The 17673-nt window shown below is 42.3% G+C and overlaps 1 protein-coding gene across 4 annotated transcripts in view; it reads right to left on the reverse strand.

Annotated features, from left to right (window-relative positions):
- prkd3 (protein kinase D3) overlaps positions 1–17673 on the reverse strand; it is a 112187-nt gene that overhangs the window by 53467 nt on the left and 41047 nt on the right. The window lies entirely within an intron of this gene.

Here is a 17673-nt window from a genome sequence, read left to right on the forward strand (position 1 = left end):
GATTCCATGAAATGCTCAGTCATTTACAAACAAGGATGGGGCGAGGGTCACCACATTGTCAACAAATGTGTGAGCAAATTGTCGAACAGTTTAAGAAAAACCATTCTCAACCAGCTATTGCAAGGAATTTAGGGATTTCACCATCTACGGTCCGTAATATCATCAAAGTGTTCAGAGAATCTGGAGAAATCACTGCATGTAAGCAGCTAAGCCTGTGACCTTCGATCCCTCAGGCTGTACTGCATCAACAAGCGACATCAGTGTGTAAAGGATATCACCACATGGGCTCAGGAACACTTCAGAAACCCACTGTCAGTAACTATAGTTGGTCGCTGCATCTGTAAGTGCAAGTTAAAACTCTCCTATGCAAGGCGAAAACCGTTTATCAACAACACCCAGAAACGCCGTCGGCTTCGCTGGGCCTGAGCTCATCTAAGATGGACTGATACAAAGTGGAAAAGTATTCTGTGGTCTGACGAGTCCACATTTCAAATTGTTTTTGGAAACTGTGGAGGTCGTGTCCTTCGGACCAAAGAGGAAAATAACCATTCGGATTGTTATAGGCGCAAAGTTGAAAAGCCGGCATCTGTGATGGTATGGGGGTGTATTAGTGCCCAACACATGAGTAACTTACACATCTGTGAAGGCGCCATTAATGCTGAAAGGTACATACATGTTTTGGAGCAACATATGTTGCCATCCAAGCAACGTTACCATGGACGCCCCTGCTTATTTCAGCAAGACAATGCCAAGCCACCTGTTACATCAACGTGGCTTCATAGTAAAAGAGTGCGGGTACTAGACTGGCCTGCCTGTAGTCCAGACCTGTCTCCCATCAAAAATGTGTGGCGCATTATTAAGCCTAAAATACCACAACGGAGACCCCCGGACTGTTGAAAAACTTAAGCTGTACATCAAGCAAGAATGGGAAGGAATTCCACCTGAGAAGCTTAAAAAATGTGTCTCCTCAGTTCCCAAACGTTTACTGAGTGTTGTTAAAAGGAAAGGCCATATAACACAGTGGTGAACATGCCCTTTCCCAATTACTTTGGCACGTGTTACAGCCATGAAATTCTAAGTTAATTATTATTTTTTTTTAAAAAAGGTTTATGAGTTTGAACATCAAATATCTTGTCTTTGTAGTGCATTCAATTGAATATGGGTTGAAAAGGATTTGCAAATCATTGTATTCCGTTTATATTTACATCTTACACAATTTCCCAACTCATATGGAAACGGGGTTTGTAGTGTGATTTAAGAATGTGACTGAGAAAGACTGCAATGAGGAGGAGGTAAAAATCCTAAAGCAAGTGGTGGAGGATCACAGCTCAGAAAGTGCAGCACCAGTCAATTATGAGTCACTTCCTGTACAGAGGGCAGCTTAGCTTCATGGAGCAGCTTTAAACAAATCATATAAACATATACGCAATAGTGAGCGGTACTACATTCATACATCTTAATCTTTTAAAGCTCATAAAAGAGTCTTGTTTCAAGGGCTACAGGAGAGGATGTTGTGTGATCCAACAAAGTATAACATCAATTCTGCCTGGCGGATAAAGCAGATCAAAACCAGATGGATGTTTGGATATATCCTGCATCAATGGTATTCAAGAGTGAATCCGGGCCACTAAAATTGTTTTGTGAGCCTCATTTCAATGCCAAGCAGACCGGCACAGGGGGATCTAGCAGCTGTTTCCCTGTGAACCAGGTCACACACAATGGGCCACCCATGACAATGCAATAGTCACCCTAAAAGGACAGGGCTGGCACTGCCTCTGCCAAGGCGGCACAGTAAGACACCTGCAGGCTTTTAGCTGCCAAGAAGCAGATACAAAGACGGATAGATTAATGGATATGGGAAATCATGAGTGTATCACATGACTTGCAACACCAAATCTAGAGAGCTGAACTGTCAAAATGGACAACTTTTAACTCTGCATTAAAAAACAGGACCCTGTTCAGGACCCTATTTGGAAAAAAAACTTCCGAAAGACTAGGCCCAAGCTGAACATTGTAGATCAACACCATCTATGTTCCAGCCAACACTTTTTGCAGGTACCAGTTAAATGGTACAATCAATCTTTTAGGATATTTCAAGCCATAACCTTTAGTAACATGGAAAACCTCACACATTTTAGATAATTGTGAAGGTTTGACACAATATTTTTGGGATATATGTGAGAAAGAAGTTTAGAACCATGGCTGGATGGATGGATGCGTTTTGCTTTTGATTTATGAAGAAAAAACTACATTCCACAATTCCCATTCACAAAAGCCCACAACCTCAACCTGCTATTTGCCTTATAGCATCAATACTAAAGGTGGCGGTGAATAAATGTTGGAGGCGAGCATTTTTCCTGTGGTGGCTGCAGTGTCACCGAGAAGTTCTCACATGCCAGCTCTCTGATCCGCACTCACACACTCAAACACACAACATTGTCAGTGCAGCTGCCAGCTGGAGTCACCACCTCTTAACATTCGGTGCAAAAGTTTCCACAGAAAACACGTCTCACTCCACACCAGGAACATCTGCAACGTGAGAGGGCCGAGGACAATTATTTTGTTCCATACCTCATTAAACTAAGTGAAAGACAGAGGTGCAAGAACAATAAATTAGCAAGTTTCGGACACATTCCGACATCACATACCTGCATGCATAAAGCAGCATGTCATTAAGGTCACATTCTTCTTCCTACCTGCATATAATATGCATGTGGAAAAAAACACCTAGAACTTTAACTGTTGTCCGGTGCACATATGCGTTCTCATTCACTATCACTAACACCAACAAATGGCCTTAACACACATCTCTGGAGTCCATAGTGACTAAGCATGTCTTTTGTGATCTTCCAACGCAAATCCATTGAACGAAGTGGTAGCGACCACACACGCACACCAAAGACCCCGTAGCCAAGGAGCAGTGTGTGAGGTCCGAGAGTCAGCCTGGAAAGACGAGTGGAAAAGAGCTTTGCAGTAGTAGGCTTTTGTTAAACTATATAATCTGCCATTGATATGCTAAATGCTGTTATGAGCAAAGAAAATCAGAGGCAGGAAAGTAGTAAAAAAAAAGTCAAAATGGGGTGTGTGTGAGAGGGCAAAGAAGGGCAAATCTGATTACCAACACCAATTGAAACAGAAGGACAAACAGGCTACCTCTTGCATAAAAGGGGAAAACATTACCATACAGTATTTGTTATTGTTGTTACTTAGATCTACTGCAGAAAAGCATATTTTGATTGTTGTGACAATTGCATAAAAGATAAGCGAGAGGCGGTTGGACAATAAGTCCCCGATGAAACAAGTGTTCTTGTTAGGATACAAAAGAATTTTGGGTGCACAATAAATATCAACATATGGGCTGATATGAGGAATTATGAATTATGATTCAAACCGATACATTCGGTAACATAAAAAAAGACCTCATGTAACCGATAAAAACATGAATTACTACTGTGCTTTAGACTCGTTAGGGCACACAAATCAAGCACTCCTTTTTTCGTGCTGTAAACGGCCTGTTGTAAATTTTCCCTGAGCTTAATGTAAACAAACATGGTGTCAAACCTGTAGGACTATGTCACAGTTCCAAAGGTAGACATTTTCAGTGCTATTTGCACCATATGTTCTGCAAACATATCAAGATTCAACACATCAAACCGTATTAGTCACCTGAAATGCCAGATTTGATACGACAGTGTTAAATCAGTTCAATCTCGATTAAAAAAAACATTAGATATCGATATGATATCTATGTATTGGTATTGGCTTGAAAAAAAAAATGCCTGCCTAGAAAAAATGCAAACAATTGTACAGTTAAGCATTTGCATGTTAAAAAGCCTGTGCTATTAGTGATGGGTGGGAAAAAGGGAATTGGTGTTGAGAGTGGTGTCTGACAGATGGCCATGTGATAGGGAAACGTATGCTGCTTGATCTCGGGCTCCTCACACCTTATTTAGTCTGCAGGAAGTCCATTAGATCTTGATGAGGCTTCCATTGAAAGTCTACTGTAACTGTTTACAATAGATTGTTTATGCATAAATTCCTAATAATGTTATACAAAAAGCATCCAACAGAGTTAATTATTACATTAATGTCAAAAAATTTGCTGTACTTTAAGTAAAAGTAATTTATTATGTAAAAGGCCAACAATCGTGCATGTGGTGGCCTGGTGGTTCTCGGTTTGAATCTCGATTAAGACATCTGTGTGGAGTAGTTCACTCAGTACAGTGTTCTCTCGATTATCGCAGGGGTACGTTTCATGTCTTTGTGTATGTGCACGTGCGTGTACGAGACAGCAGTGAGTGACAGCCTGAACGCCAGACGAGCAAGTTTTATTCAATAGGATTAGTAATGTTTGGTGGTGGTGCTACAGTATATTTTTTTGGTTAGGAAACTGTAACTTTGAGCAAGTTGTAAACAATCATTTTATCCGGAGACTAAATCATCTATACATTTCCCAAACTTCTTTTGTGACCTATACAACATACTTGCCAACCCTCCCGAATTTTCCAGGAGACTCCCGAAATTAAGCGCCTCTCCCGAAAACCTCCCAGGACAAATTTTCTCCCGAAAATCTCCCAAAATTCTTCCTGAGTGACGTGTCGACAGCCTGTTTTCACGTCCGCTTTCCCACAATAAAACAACGTGCCTGCCCAATGATGTTATAACTGTAGAATGATCGAGGGCGAGTCTCTTGGTTTCTTATGTGGGTTTATTGTTAGGCAGTTTCATTAACGTCCTCCCAGCGCGGCAACAACACACAACAACAGCAGTCAAGTTTTCGTCTACCGTAAAGCAGTTCGGCTGCCGTAAACAGCAATGTTGTGACACTCTTAAACAGGCAATACTGCCATCTACTGTACATGCATATGTGACAATAACATCTACGGCTTTTAAAGAGTGCAGTGCACAACTGCGCACACAACAAGGAGACAAATCAGAATGCATCATCAGAGAGGGTGTTCAGCATGGTTAGAAAAATAGTGACAGAGAATAGAACAAGGATGGACAATTCAACCCTTAACTCAACAATGAGTAGATGAGTGTTATGTGTGTGTAAATAAATGAACACTGAAATTCAAGTATTTCTCTTATTTATATATATATATATATATATATATATATATATATATATATATATATATATATATATATATATATATATATATATATATAATAAAATAAATATATATATTTATAGCTAGAATTAACTGAAAGTCAAGTATTTCTTATATACATATATATATGAAATACTTGACTTGGTGAATTCTAGCTGTAAATATACTCCTCCCCTTTTAACCACGCCCCCAACCACGCCCCCGCCCCAACCCCCCCTCCTAAAATCGGAGGTCTCAAGGTTGGCAAGTATGCTATACAATATACTTAAAGTGATATACTGAAATAATTTGCTGTTCTTTTCGGATTTAGTAAATTTACTAGATTTTTGGCATGATCCAAGATGGTGGCACATACACACAGAGCGGCTCGGCACTTTCCGTATTTTTGTAGTCTTTTGTCTTTTGGTAGTCTTTTGTTTGTTTTTTGTGAGTTATATGTTTTTATCTGCCGTAAATGCTCACTTACAGTATAGTCGAGCTGAACTACTCTGCTAGGGCAAACAGTACTGGTCATACACTACTGAAACACCAAACTCGCTGGACATTCCAACAGAAAACAGAGAACCTTCTTCACCCCACCTCTCAGACGGCGCAGAAAGCGCAGACAACGGCGCCAGAAGAGGGGCAAGAGAGGTGGCCTGCAGGCTAGGCTAAGAGCTAACCCGCATTGACCAGCACTACAGAGTCTCTTCTTGTCCAACTGTTGGTCACTCGTCAACAAGATCGATAAAATAAGCCTAGGATATTCTCTGACAAGACCTGCAGGTGTGTGACAGTATTTACGGACACTTGGCTGGACAACAACGTTCCCGACAAGGCTATCGGGCTAACTGGCTGCGCTGTTTACCGGGCCGACAGGACTGCATGCTCAAAGAGAGGTGGGGGCGTGTGTGTGTGTAGTGTACATAAACAACAAGTGGTGTACAGCCGTAGACATAACTGGGACTCACTGCTCACCTGACCTGGAATACTTAGCAGTGAAATGCAGGCCATTTTACATTCACGGGGAGTTTTTAGTTGTCCACTTTATAGCTGTCTACATCCCACCACACGCCAACGCCAAGCTAGCCATGGAGGAACTGTATAGCCTTGTGAACATCCAGGAGATTGTGGCAGGGGACTTTATACATGTTGAGCTCAAAACAGTGCTGCCCAAGCTCCACAAGCATATAGACTTCCCCACAAGAGGAAGAAATATTTTGGACCAGGTGTACACAAACATCAAGGGGGCTTACAAAGCTGCAGCAGCCCGCACCTGGGTCTGTCAGACCACGTCTCACTGCTAATGACATTATCTTATGGATTAGTAGGGGGCAGAAGCAGACCCACCACAAAGACTGTACAGGTATGGAGTGAGGAGGCCACTGCATCTCTGCAAGGTGTTCCCAAACCAGAAGTCTTGGTTTAATAGAACAGTACTACTTAAAGACAGGGACACCGCCTACAAGTCAGGACACCAGATGAACTACAGCACAGCCCGAAAGAACCTGACAAAAGGAATCAAAGACGCCCAACACAATTACAGACAACCATAGAGGGGCACTTCGAGAACGACGACTTCCGCAGCATGTGGAGGTGAATCAGGTCCCTGACTGACTACAAGAGCAACACCACACAGGGAGTCAGGATAGAGATCTCCCAGACACACTGAACCCCTTATTTTCTCGCTTTGAGAAACACCAAGGAGGAGCTCAGCCTGCTGGTAGGAAGCAGCCAGAGGAGCTGACACTTACCCTCCAGCAGCACCAGGTGAGATCCACCCTGAGAAGGATCAATACCAGAAAGGCAGCGGGACCGGATGGGGTGACAGGCTGCCTACTGAAGTCCTGCGCTGACCAGCTGGCAGGGGTGTTCACCAACATCTTTAACCTTTCCCTACAGCAAGCCCCAGTCCCCACCTGCCTCAAATCCATAACCATTATTCCTGTGCCCAAAAAACCTGCTGTTACATCACTTAATGACTACCATCCAATTGCCCTCACCCTTATCATAATGAAGTGCTTTGAGAGGAGTGTCTTAGCACACATCAAAGACAGCATCCCTGCAGACCTAGATGAACACCAGTTTGCTTACCGGGCAAACGGATCTACAGAGAAGTGCAGTGGGGACCCACTCTCCAAACTTGAACTCCCCACCACACTGTGTACATGGATTATGGACTTCCTGGAAACCTGACATCTGATACCATAATCCTGAGCACAGGCACACTGCAGGGCTGTGTGCTCAGTCCAGCCCTCTTCACACACTTCACCCACGATTTTGCCCCAATCTACTTCTCCAAAACCACAGTGAAATTTGCACACAACACTGTGGTAGTCCTCATTGCTGTCAACAATGAGACATGTTACAGGCAGTAGGTCCAACACCTGGAGGAATGATGCACAGACAACGACCTGCTTCTTCAGGGCTAGGGCGGTACGGTGTGGTACAGCAGATGCACAGCAGAGAAAAGAAGAAATCTGTCCTGGGTGGTGAAGGCGGCGTAGACGATTGTGGGAGCTGAGCTCCTAGACTTAAATCACTGTGCATACACATCCACTCCACACACAAACATACACTTGTCCAATACCCATTGTCCTACCCATCTATCCATCCATCCATTTTCTACCGCTTATTCCTTTCGGGGTCGACCATACCCTCTAATCCCAACCTCATTCTGTTATCTCATTCGCTGCCACCGTGTGCTGACACCAGTGCAAAATACCGCAATGTGCAATAACACAGTTTGTTACAACTGTTACATCACACCGCTCCATGATGTCATTATTTATTATTGTATACTCCTTACGACACTGTATACTTTACATGTATTACCTAGTTTTACTTAGTCTATTTTTAATCGTTTATTACACACTGTTTATATTGTATTGTACTGTTTTAAGCTTTGTCTCGCTTGTTTTGTCTTGTCTTTTTAAGTGCCACCAAAAAAATTTTGTCGGAATACAATGACAAAAATAAAATCTTTGAATCTTTTGAATCTTTTTTTTTTTTTTTTTACTGAAAAACCTTTCAATAAACATTTTATGAAACATTCAACCGCAGTCAGGAGGTAGAGGCATTCATTTATTTAGCTTGAAGTGCCTCAATGAAGAATGTCACAAGATCAGTGTGATACAAGGTGCTATTATTCACAAAATAAATTCACTGATAATATTTCTTAGAAAAAATATATTACTAAGAGACAGATTACACTACCACTCCTAACACAAGCTCCTAATATTTTGGAACACTTTCTAAGCTTTGATTTACAACAAAGAAATAGTGAAGTCAGAACAATATTTGCGCTGTATGCTTCCTAAAAGGACAAACCGTATTTGCTTTCAAAACAACAGGGAAACAAATGTTTGAAAATACTTGATTTGCTCATCAAACAAGCTCTTTGGGAAATCAAATTGGTGAGAACTGCTGCACATTAAGTCCCACAAAACACAATGCAGAAAACTTCATTTATCAGAGTCAACATGAGATGTTTTTCTAAAACACAATCAATGTATAACAAGCAAATGTTTATTCAACAAAAGGATGACTAGAGATAAAACCAGCTTCTTCAACATTTAATTTTCTCCAATGCTTAACTATCAGAATAACAGAAGTGATTTCTAAATAATTTAATTTAGGATGATGGGCTATACTGTATGTTCTCATTTCAGTGTGGGTATGAAGCAAATTAGATGTACACCGAGACACCTAAACAAAAGTAAACATTAATGTTCAATGGATTAGAAGCTAATCGCTGATGTCAGAATTGAAGGTTGAGCTTCGTGCTGGCATTATAACTATATATTGTACTAAAACATAAAAATGTATATTAGACAATATAACTAGCCATTGTTTATTTAAAGTAACTGCAGCATCAGACTGCTTTGTGATAGCATTTTTATGTCACTACAGCGAGATTAACGTCAAAAATAAAGCAGTCTGCTACTATCAGAGACGGAAACCGACCGAAAAAAGGTAATCTACAGAACACGCCCCCAACGATGAATCGCTACTCACGACTTGAACATTACTAATGTTTTCTATCAATTAAGTCACGGCATGAATAAAAATACAGAGTTGGTGCTAAAATGTGACACAATACTAACATTGAGTCAAATAAACAAAGTGATGAAAAGAAAAACACACCAAAGAAGCCTGACAGAGTTGTTGTCCAAAGGGCACTGTCTATAACAAGCAAACTGCAAATGTAATTATAAGAAAAAATACTATATTGTGATAATCTATTGATATTGGGATACACAGTAATATTACATATTTTCGAATATATATTTTTCTCCATGTCGCACAGCACTAGTTGAGCTCACTGCTTACATTGGCAACAACAGTTTACTGTGTAAATTCAGCTAATACGAGCTACAAAAATACTTTTAAATTTTTCATTTGTAATACCCTACATATACAAAGGATTTCCAAAGCTGTGGAAATCTGCAAAGAACTAGTAAGGTGGCAGTTCAATTAGGATTGTACGGTACACCGGTACTGTACTAATGAAATACTGTGGTACTTATGAATTGAAAAAGGTACTATGCATCCTTTAAAAAATACCGGTACTTTTTTTTTTCATCGACGTGATTATGGTGACATTGCTGGTAATATGAGCAGTCAACACACACATAGACCACTAGCAAGCAGAAACAGCGTGAAGACGGAAAAGGGAGAATGGGCATATTTTGGCTTGAAAATTAACAATAAAGGTGAAGCTGTAAAAACACGGAAGCGCCGCTCTGCAAACAGTGCTTTAAAACATAGCTATCTAGCGGCTAACATCTCTCTGCAGTGTTTTAGCTATTTCTAAATCACTAATCCTTGCCACCATGGCGGCAAATGAACTATGGTTCTTACAAGTATCATCCTCAGAGACGAGGAATAGCTAAACATACTTCACTACACAGTTTAGGACGGTATCGGCAACTTTGGCTTTAAAGCCGCATGTGGCTCTTTAGCGCTGTCCTAATGGCTCCCTGACGCTTTTTCAAAAATACATGAAAATGGACTTCCGGTTTGGGCAAGATGGAGTAGACACGTGTTGAGTCTCCCTCCCACAACTTTTTACATTACCACTCTTTTAAAACTCCACAAACTACGCCAGAGAGTCGGCGAGCGGGTGATTATATCACTCCGGAGTTGCAACCGGCAAAAAATGCCAACTCACTCGACGAAGCGGAGCGCCAGAGATACCAGTGCCGGACCTAGCTCCTCCGACGGGGGTGCCGGCAAAGTCAACATGTCGGCTATAGCTAGTCTTCTGGAAGAGCACCGCCAGGCCCTCTCAGCGGACTTCAGGACAGCAATTTCTACACTCGAGACAAAGATTGATAAGGTGCACATCAAGGTCTCTGAACATTCTCAGAAAATTACTGCACTCGAGGAAAATGCTACTTTGCAAGACGAACGCCTGCTAGCATTGGAAGCAACATGTGCTAAGCTAACGGAGATCGAAGCTAAGCTACGGGCTAAAGTTAGCGACCTCGAATCCCGGAGTCGGCGAAATAACATCCGAGTGGTCGGCATACCAGAGTCCGTGGAAGGGCCACGTCCAACTACCTTTTTTGCGGAGCTACTGAAGGAGATTTTTGACGAGGATTTCTTTGAATCACCGCTGGAGTGCGACCGGGCCCATCGGACACTCGCTAGCAAGCCGAAGCCAGACCAGAGACCGAGGCCCGTTCTGATACGGCTACACAAGTACCAGGTGAAGGAGAGAATTATCCGCGAGGCCAGGGCCAGGAGAGGCAAGCTACAATACCGAGGGTACCCCGTCGCCATCTACGAGGACTACGCGCCTGATGTGGTGGAACAACGCCAAAAATACCGCGATGTGATGTCGGAGCTCTACCAAATGGGCCTACGACCAGCATTATTGTTCCCGGCCAGACTTGTCATAGTAACGAAGGATGGTGGTAAGAAGAGATTCGGATCGGTTATAGAGGCCAAGGACTTCTTGACATCAATCCGCACACAAGATACCTGACGGGTTTGGACGACTTTTTACCCCTACAAAACGGCTGTACTTGACAACAATTTGCACATTGACTGTGCAGCCCCTGGAATAAAAACTGTAAGTTCAACTTTTCTAGAGGCCTGATTTATGACAACTTTGCATTCATTGTGGACACTGTGGGCCTTCGTTTGTTTTGCTGTTCTATGCACTAACCACCACTTTAGATGTGTGCTCATAATAGGAAGCAATGTTTGAGTGTTGCAATTTACACACTGGCTAATATTTCCTATATTACTATACACTCAGGTTGGGATACGTCTCGCGAATGTAGGCTCACTTTAAATTCTTATTTTGCTTTATGGAGTTCATTACTGTTACTGTAAGGGAGGAGACTCCGGAAGTTAGCATTAGTCAAGTTAGGCTAAGTAAGAGCGAGAGAGCTCAGATAAGGTTCTTATTTAGGGTGGGTAGTAAGGGTAATTGTATTCTAATTTGTTGGGGTTTGTTGAAATGTGTCTTTATGTCATTATTAGTTTTTTATTTATTTTTATTTTTTATTATTCTTTCTTTTTTTCTTACCTGGGTGTTTTGTACCACTTTGTTATTTTTATTTTTTGCTGCTATACCTTCCCTCTCTCCCTCCCATCACTCCCCGTGGGGTCTAAGGCGTGTCAGACAGATTTACTGTTGGGGTCTAGTGGATGGCGGATGCTGGTAGGATGACGAGTGACGGAGTGCGTATCATCTCTTGGAACACCAAAGGCATGAACAACGCCGTCAAAATTGGTAAGGTCTTAACTCGTCTGCAGCATCTTAAAGGGGACATTATATTTCTGCAAGAAACACACCTGAAGACATCAGAAAATCTCCGTATTAAGAGGTCTTGGATGAGCCATTTATTCCATTCCAAATTTTCTGCTAGGGCTAGGGGTTCGGCCATAATTATCCATAAGCGTGTTATGTTTGAGCCAGCAGACGTTATAGAAGATAAAGAGGGTCGCTATGTTGTGGTTTCGGGCATGTTACAGAATACACCGGTAATTTTAGTCTCTGTGTATGCACCTAACTGGGATGACGACACTTTTTTCACAAGACTTTTTGCTAGGATCCCCAACGTTGACAACCATCGCATAATCGTAGGCGGGGATTTTAACTTAGTCCAGGATGCGATTCTTGATCGATCCTCCCATACCCAAATACACTATCCAAAGCAGCAGAGGCTGTGTCAACTTATGCAAACCAGGTGGGACTTTCGGATCCCTGGAGATTCAGGAACCCACATGGGAAGGCATTTTCATTTTTCTCGCACGTTCACCATTCGTTTTCCCGTATTGATTTCTTTTTAATAGATAACAATCTCTTGCATTGTATTAATGCATGCGACTACCACCAGATAGCCGTCTCTGACCACGCGCCAATCTCAGTCAACATTAAATTTCCGCAAGGTGTAACCGGCCGCACAATGTGGAGGTTCAGCTCACACTTGCTCTCAGACATTAAGTTCAAAGATTTTATTGAAACAGAAATTCGTACCTATATTGAGTTTAATGACACCCCTGATATCGGAAACAGCACTTTGTGGGAAGCACTTAAGGCTACTATCCGAGGACAGGTGATATCTTATATTTCCAGGATGAGGAGGACTGAGAGGGCTAGGTTGACGGAAATTGCTAAAGAACTCCTCGACCTCGACAATGTATACGCTGTTTGTCCATCTCCAACCCTGTATAAAAAGCGTATTCTGCTACATTCAGAACATGACCTGCTTATGACGCACATAGTAGAGAGACAACTGCGACAATCCAAACAATGCTTCTATGAACACGGAGACAAGGCCGGCCGACTTTTAGCTCAACGGGCCAGGGCTGCTTGCGCATCGCGGTCAATCCCCAAAATTAAACTGCCCGATGGTAGTTATACTTCCGATCCAGTGGATATTAATAGGTGTTTTTCCGAATTTTACACTATATTATACACTTCTGAATGCTCTCCTGTCTCCGCGATTTGCCCCAACCCCCTCGATTCATTAACATATCCTTGCATTGATATAAACATTGCCAGGGAGCTGGGTAGACCTATCTCCTCGTCAGAGATACAGGAGGCAATCCGATCTATGCAAAATGGAAAGTCGCCCGGCCCTGATGGCTTCACAGTTGAATTTTACAAGGCTTACTCATTATTGTTATCCCCCATTTTAGCAAGAATGTTTAATGATTCCTTCAACGCCGGCCGCTTACCAAGGACCTTGTCAGAGGCTTCCATTTCACTTCTTCTTAAGAAAGACAGAGATGCTACCTCTTGTGGTAGCTACAGACCGATCTCACTTTTGAACGTGGACTGCAAGATTCTGGCGAAAGTTCTCTCTATACGTCTTCAAGCCGTGATGCCCTCAATAATTTCGGCTGATCAGACAGGTTTCACGCTGGGGAGGCATCCATTCTTCAATACCAGAAGATTGTTGAATATAGTTCTCTCTCCACCATCTGATACTCCGGAGGTTGTGGTGGCGCTGGATGCGGAGAAGGCGTTCGATAGGGTGGAGTGGGGCTACTTATTTTTTATTATGGAGAAATTTGGTTTTGATTCTAAATTTATTTCTTGGGTTAGAGTGCTGTACGAGACTCCACTTGCCTCCGTACATACTAACGGCATCCGTTCAGCGTACTTCCCTCTCCAGCGTGGGACCCGGCAGGGATGTCCACTTTCACCCTTGCTGTTTAATATAGCCATAGAACCGCTTGCTATTTGGCTTAAGAATTGGGAGGAATTTAAGGGTATCACTCGCTTCGGTCGGGTTCATAAGCTCTCCCTATATGCCGACGATCTTCTGTTGTTCGTTTCAGACCCCTCATCCTCGCTTCCCCATATACTATCGATTCTGGATCAGTTCGGTCGTTTGTCAGGGTACAAACTGAATATTCAGAAAAGCAAACTATTTTTCGTGAATAATTTGGCAAGGTCACTCCCGCGCTCACAATTCCCCTTTAAGATCTCGGAGGAAGGATTTAAATATCTGGGTGTGTTCGTCTCGAATTCTCCCACAGAGCTGTTCCGTAAAAACTTTCAAGCACTGTTGGACAAATGTAAATCGGACTTGTCCAGGTGGGCTGCCCTCCCCCTATCCCTAGTTGGCCGCATTAACCTCATAAAAATGATTTTACTTCCGAAATTTTTATATCTCTTTCAGCACATCCCTATATGTCTCAACAAATAATTTTTTGTTGGCCTTGATCAACAACTTCTTGCTTTCATTTGGCAAAACAGGCCAGCCCGCCTTGGGAAAGCCACTCTACAGCTCCCTAAGGCGGAGGGTGGTCTAGCACTTCCAAACTTTAGAAATTATTTCTGGGCCTGCAATATTAATAAACTTCTGTACTGGGTCCATTGCGACTCCCCAGCCGCCTGTCCACCTTGGGCTCACATAGAGATGGCATCGTCTAATGGTTCCCTGCACGCGGTGATTTGCTCACAGCTACCATTATGTTCATTGGGGACCTCCCTAAACCCAGTTGTTAAAAATACCATTAAAATTTGGACTCAATTTAGGAAACATCACGGCTTGCACAAGGCTTCCAGCGGTGCTCCGATTTTGAACAATCCCGCCTTTCTCCCTGCCTGCTCTGATTCTGCGTTTCGAACTTGGTCGACTAACGGACTTAAAATTCTCAATGACCTGTACCACGATGGAGTGTTCTCTTCCTTCGCTTCTCTGTCAACAAGATACAATCTGCCTAATACTCATTTCTTTCGATACCTCCAAACAAGGCATTTTATTAAAAAACAATTTCCTCATTTTCCCAACCGCCCCCCAGAAGCAGAAATTGATCGGTTTCTCTCCTTTGACTCTGACCAACGACGTTTAATATCTGTCATATATAATGAAATCGGCCTTCTGAATCCACTTAATACTTCACCTGTCAGAGAATCATGGGAGCATGACCTTGGAGCACCTATACCTGACGGGAGGTGGAGAGAGGCTTTGAGGCTGGTACATTCAATCAATCAATCAATCAATCTTTATTTATATAGCCCTAAATCACAAGTGTCTCAAAGGGCTGCACAAGCCACAACGACATCCTCGGTACAAAGCCCACATACGGGCAAGGAAAAACTCACCCCAGTGGGACGTCGATGTGAATGACTATGAGAAACCTTGGAGAGGACCGCATATGTGGGTAACCCCCCCCTCTAGGGGAGACCGAAAGCAATGGATGTCGAGTGGGTCTGACATAATATTGTGAGAGTCCAGTCCATAGTGGATCCAACATAATAGTAAGAGTCCAGTCCATAGTGGGGCCAGCAGGACACCATCCCGAGCGGAGACGGGTCAGCAGCGCAGAGATGTTCCCAGCCGATGCACAGGCGAGCGGTCCACCCCGGGTCCCGACTCTGGACAGCCAGCACTTCATCCATGGCCACCGGACCTGTGCCCCCCCCCCTCAAGGAAAAGGGGAGCAGAGGAGAAAAGAAAAGAAACGGCAGATCAACTGGTCTAACAGGGGGGCTATTTAAAGGCTAGAGTATACAAATGAGTTTTAAGATGGGACTTAAATGCTTCTACTGAGGTAGCATCTCTAATTGTTACCGGGAGGGCATTCCATAGTACTGGAGCCCGAATAGAAAACGCTCTATAGCCCGCAGACTTTTTTTGGGCTCTGGGAATCACTAATAATCCGGAGTTCTTCGTCCATATGCGCTAGGCATGGCCTAATACAATGTAAGGTATTACATAAAGCACATTTCACCAATGCTAGACTGGCTAAAATATACCCCAACCACAGCGACACTTGTAACCGCTGTAGGCAATCCCCAGCTGACCATTTGCATATGTTCTGGACGTACCCAAAACTCTCAAGTTTTTGGTCGGCTATTTTCGACACTGTTGGGCAGGCCCTCGATAGAACAATAACACCCAGCCCGCTGACTGCCCTTTTTGGTGTTCCCCAGGTGGACGGTTTACCTGCAACCGCTCGTCATGTCATTGCGTTAACGACTCTGCTGGCTAGGCGTACAATTCTTTTTAAATGGAAGCTTGCGTCTCCGCCGAGCCATAACAGTTGGATACAAGATGTCTTGCGGTGTCTCCAGTTAGAGAAGCTTCGGTTCTCTCAGAAAGGATCTGTGTCATCTTTCCATAAAACTTGGGGCCCCCTCCTAGACCTTATTAGAGACAAGCTTGACATCACCCCAAGCGATTCGAGTAACACAACTTAGACAGAGCTGACCGCTGAAGCCCCCCCCCCCCCCACCCCCCCCCGACCCTCACTCCCTGTGTTTATTTACTTTTACGTTATATTATTATTATTTATTTATTTTTATTTTTTTTTGCACATCTTATGTAGTATTCATTTATTTATTTACCTTATTTATTTTTTGTTTATCTTTAATATATTTGTTTGATTGAATCTAAGTTTGCATATATTCATGTGTGTCTATATTTGTTGTGGGCACTAGGTGACAATTACCTTGGGAATTAAAGTGGGTGGGTACTGTAAGGGGTAGGGTTTACTATGTTACATATTGTAAAATGTGCAGATGCCTCAACTTGCTGTTGCCATGATCCATCATACTGTACTGTCTGCAAAATTCAATAAAAATATTTGAAAAAAAAAAAAAATACATGAAAATGAAAAAAGATGAGGAAAAAAAATCTATATTTTTAGTTTTAATATGTTTTCTGTACGAGGACAAACATGACACAAATCTTCGTAATTGTTAAAAATCTCACTGTTTATATTAAACATGCTTTACTGATGAGAGTGATTGGCAAGCGCCGTTTTGTCCTACTAATTTCGGCAGTCCTTGAACTCACCGTAGTTTGTTTACATGTACAACTTTCTCCGACGCTGCCACAGAAAGATGTGTTTTATGAGATTCCTTCTTTGTCTCATTTTGTCTACCAAACTTTTTATGCTGTGCATGAATGCACAAAGGTGACCTTTGTTGATGTTATTAACTTGTTGGAGTGCTAATCAAGTAAATTTGGTCACTGCAAGATTGCAAGCTAATCGATGCAAACAAGCTATTTAGGCTAGCTGTGTGTACATATTGCATAATTATGCCTCGTTTGTATGTATATTTGAGCTCATTTAATTTACTTTACTCTGTGTATTTAATTTATATTTGCATGTCTAATGACAGATTATCTGTATGTAATATTGGCTACATTTCTGATAGTTGTTGGTGTGCCGTTAAAGACCACAGCAAACATTACCCATCTTGTAAAGATTGTAATAAATCCATTAGAAGAAGACAGCCAGCAGTTTCCTTTAACTTGGACACACACATCTATACCTTTGGCCATACATACATATCAACGAAGATTAGCATCAGCCTGCAACACAGTAATTTTAGTAGTTGGCTATTATAGCATCATGTGTTGCCTTCATTATAACACTTATATAAGGCTTTACATTTTTTGCGGGTCGAGACAGATTTTATTTTTTTTGTATTTTTGGTCCAATATGGCTTTTTCAACATTTTGGGTTGCCGACCTCTGCCTTAGGAGAATGCAATAGCTAACCACCAAGAGCAAGCTAAAGCTCATGAGTGTAAACAAATGGGTGGATCTATACAGATATCAACTATAATGACACTAAATACAAGAGCGTATATAAT

The sequence above is a fragment of the Nerophis lumbriciformis genome, linkage group LG08 (assembly GCF_033978685.3).
Source record: "Nerophis lumbriciformis linkage group LG08, RoL_Nlum_v2.1, whole genome shotgun sequence".
NCBI classification, from domain to species: Eukaryota; Metazoa; Chordata; class Actinopteri; order Syngnathiformes; family Syngnathidae; genus Nerophis; species Nerophis lumbriciformis.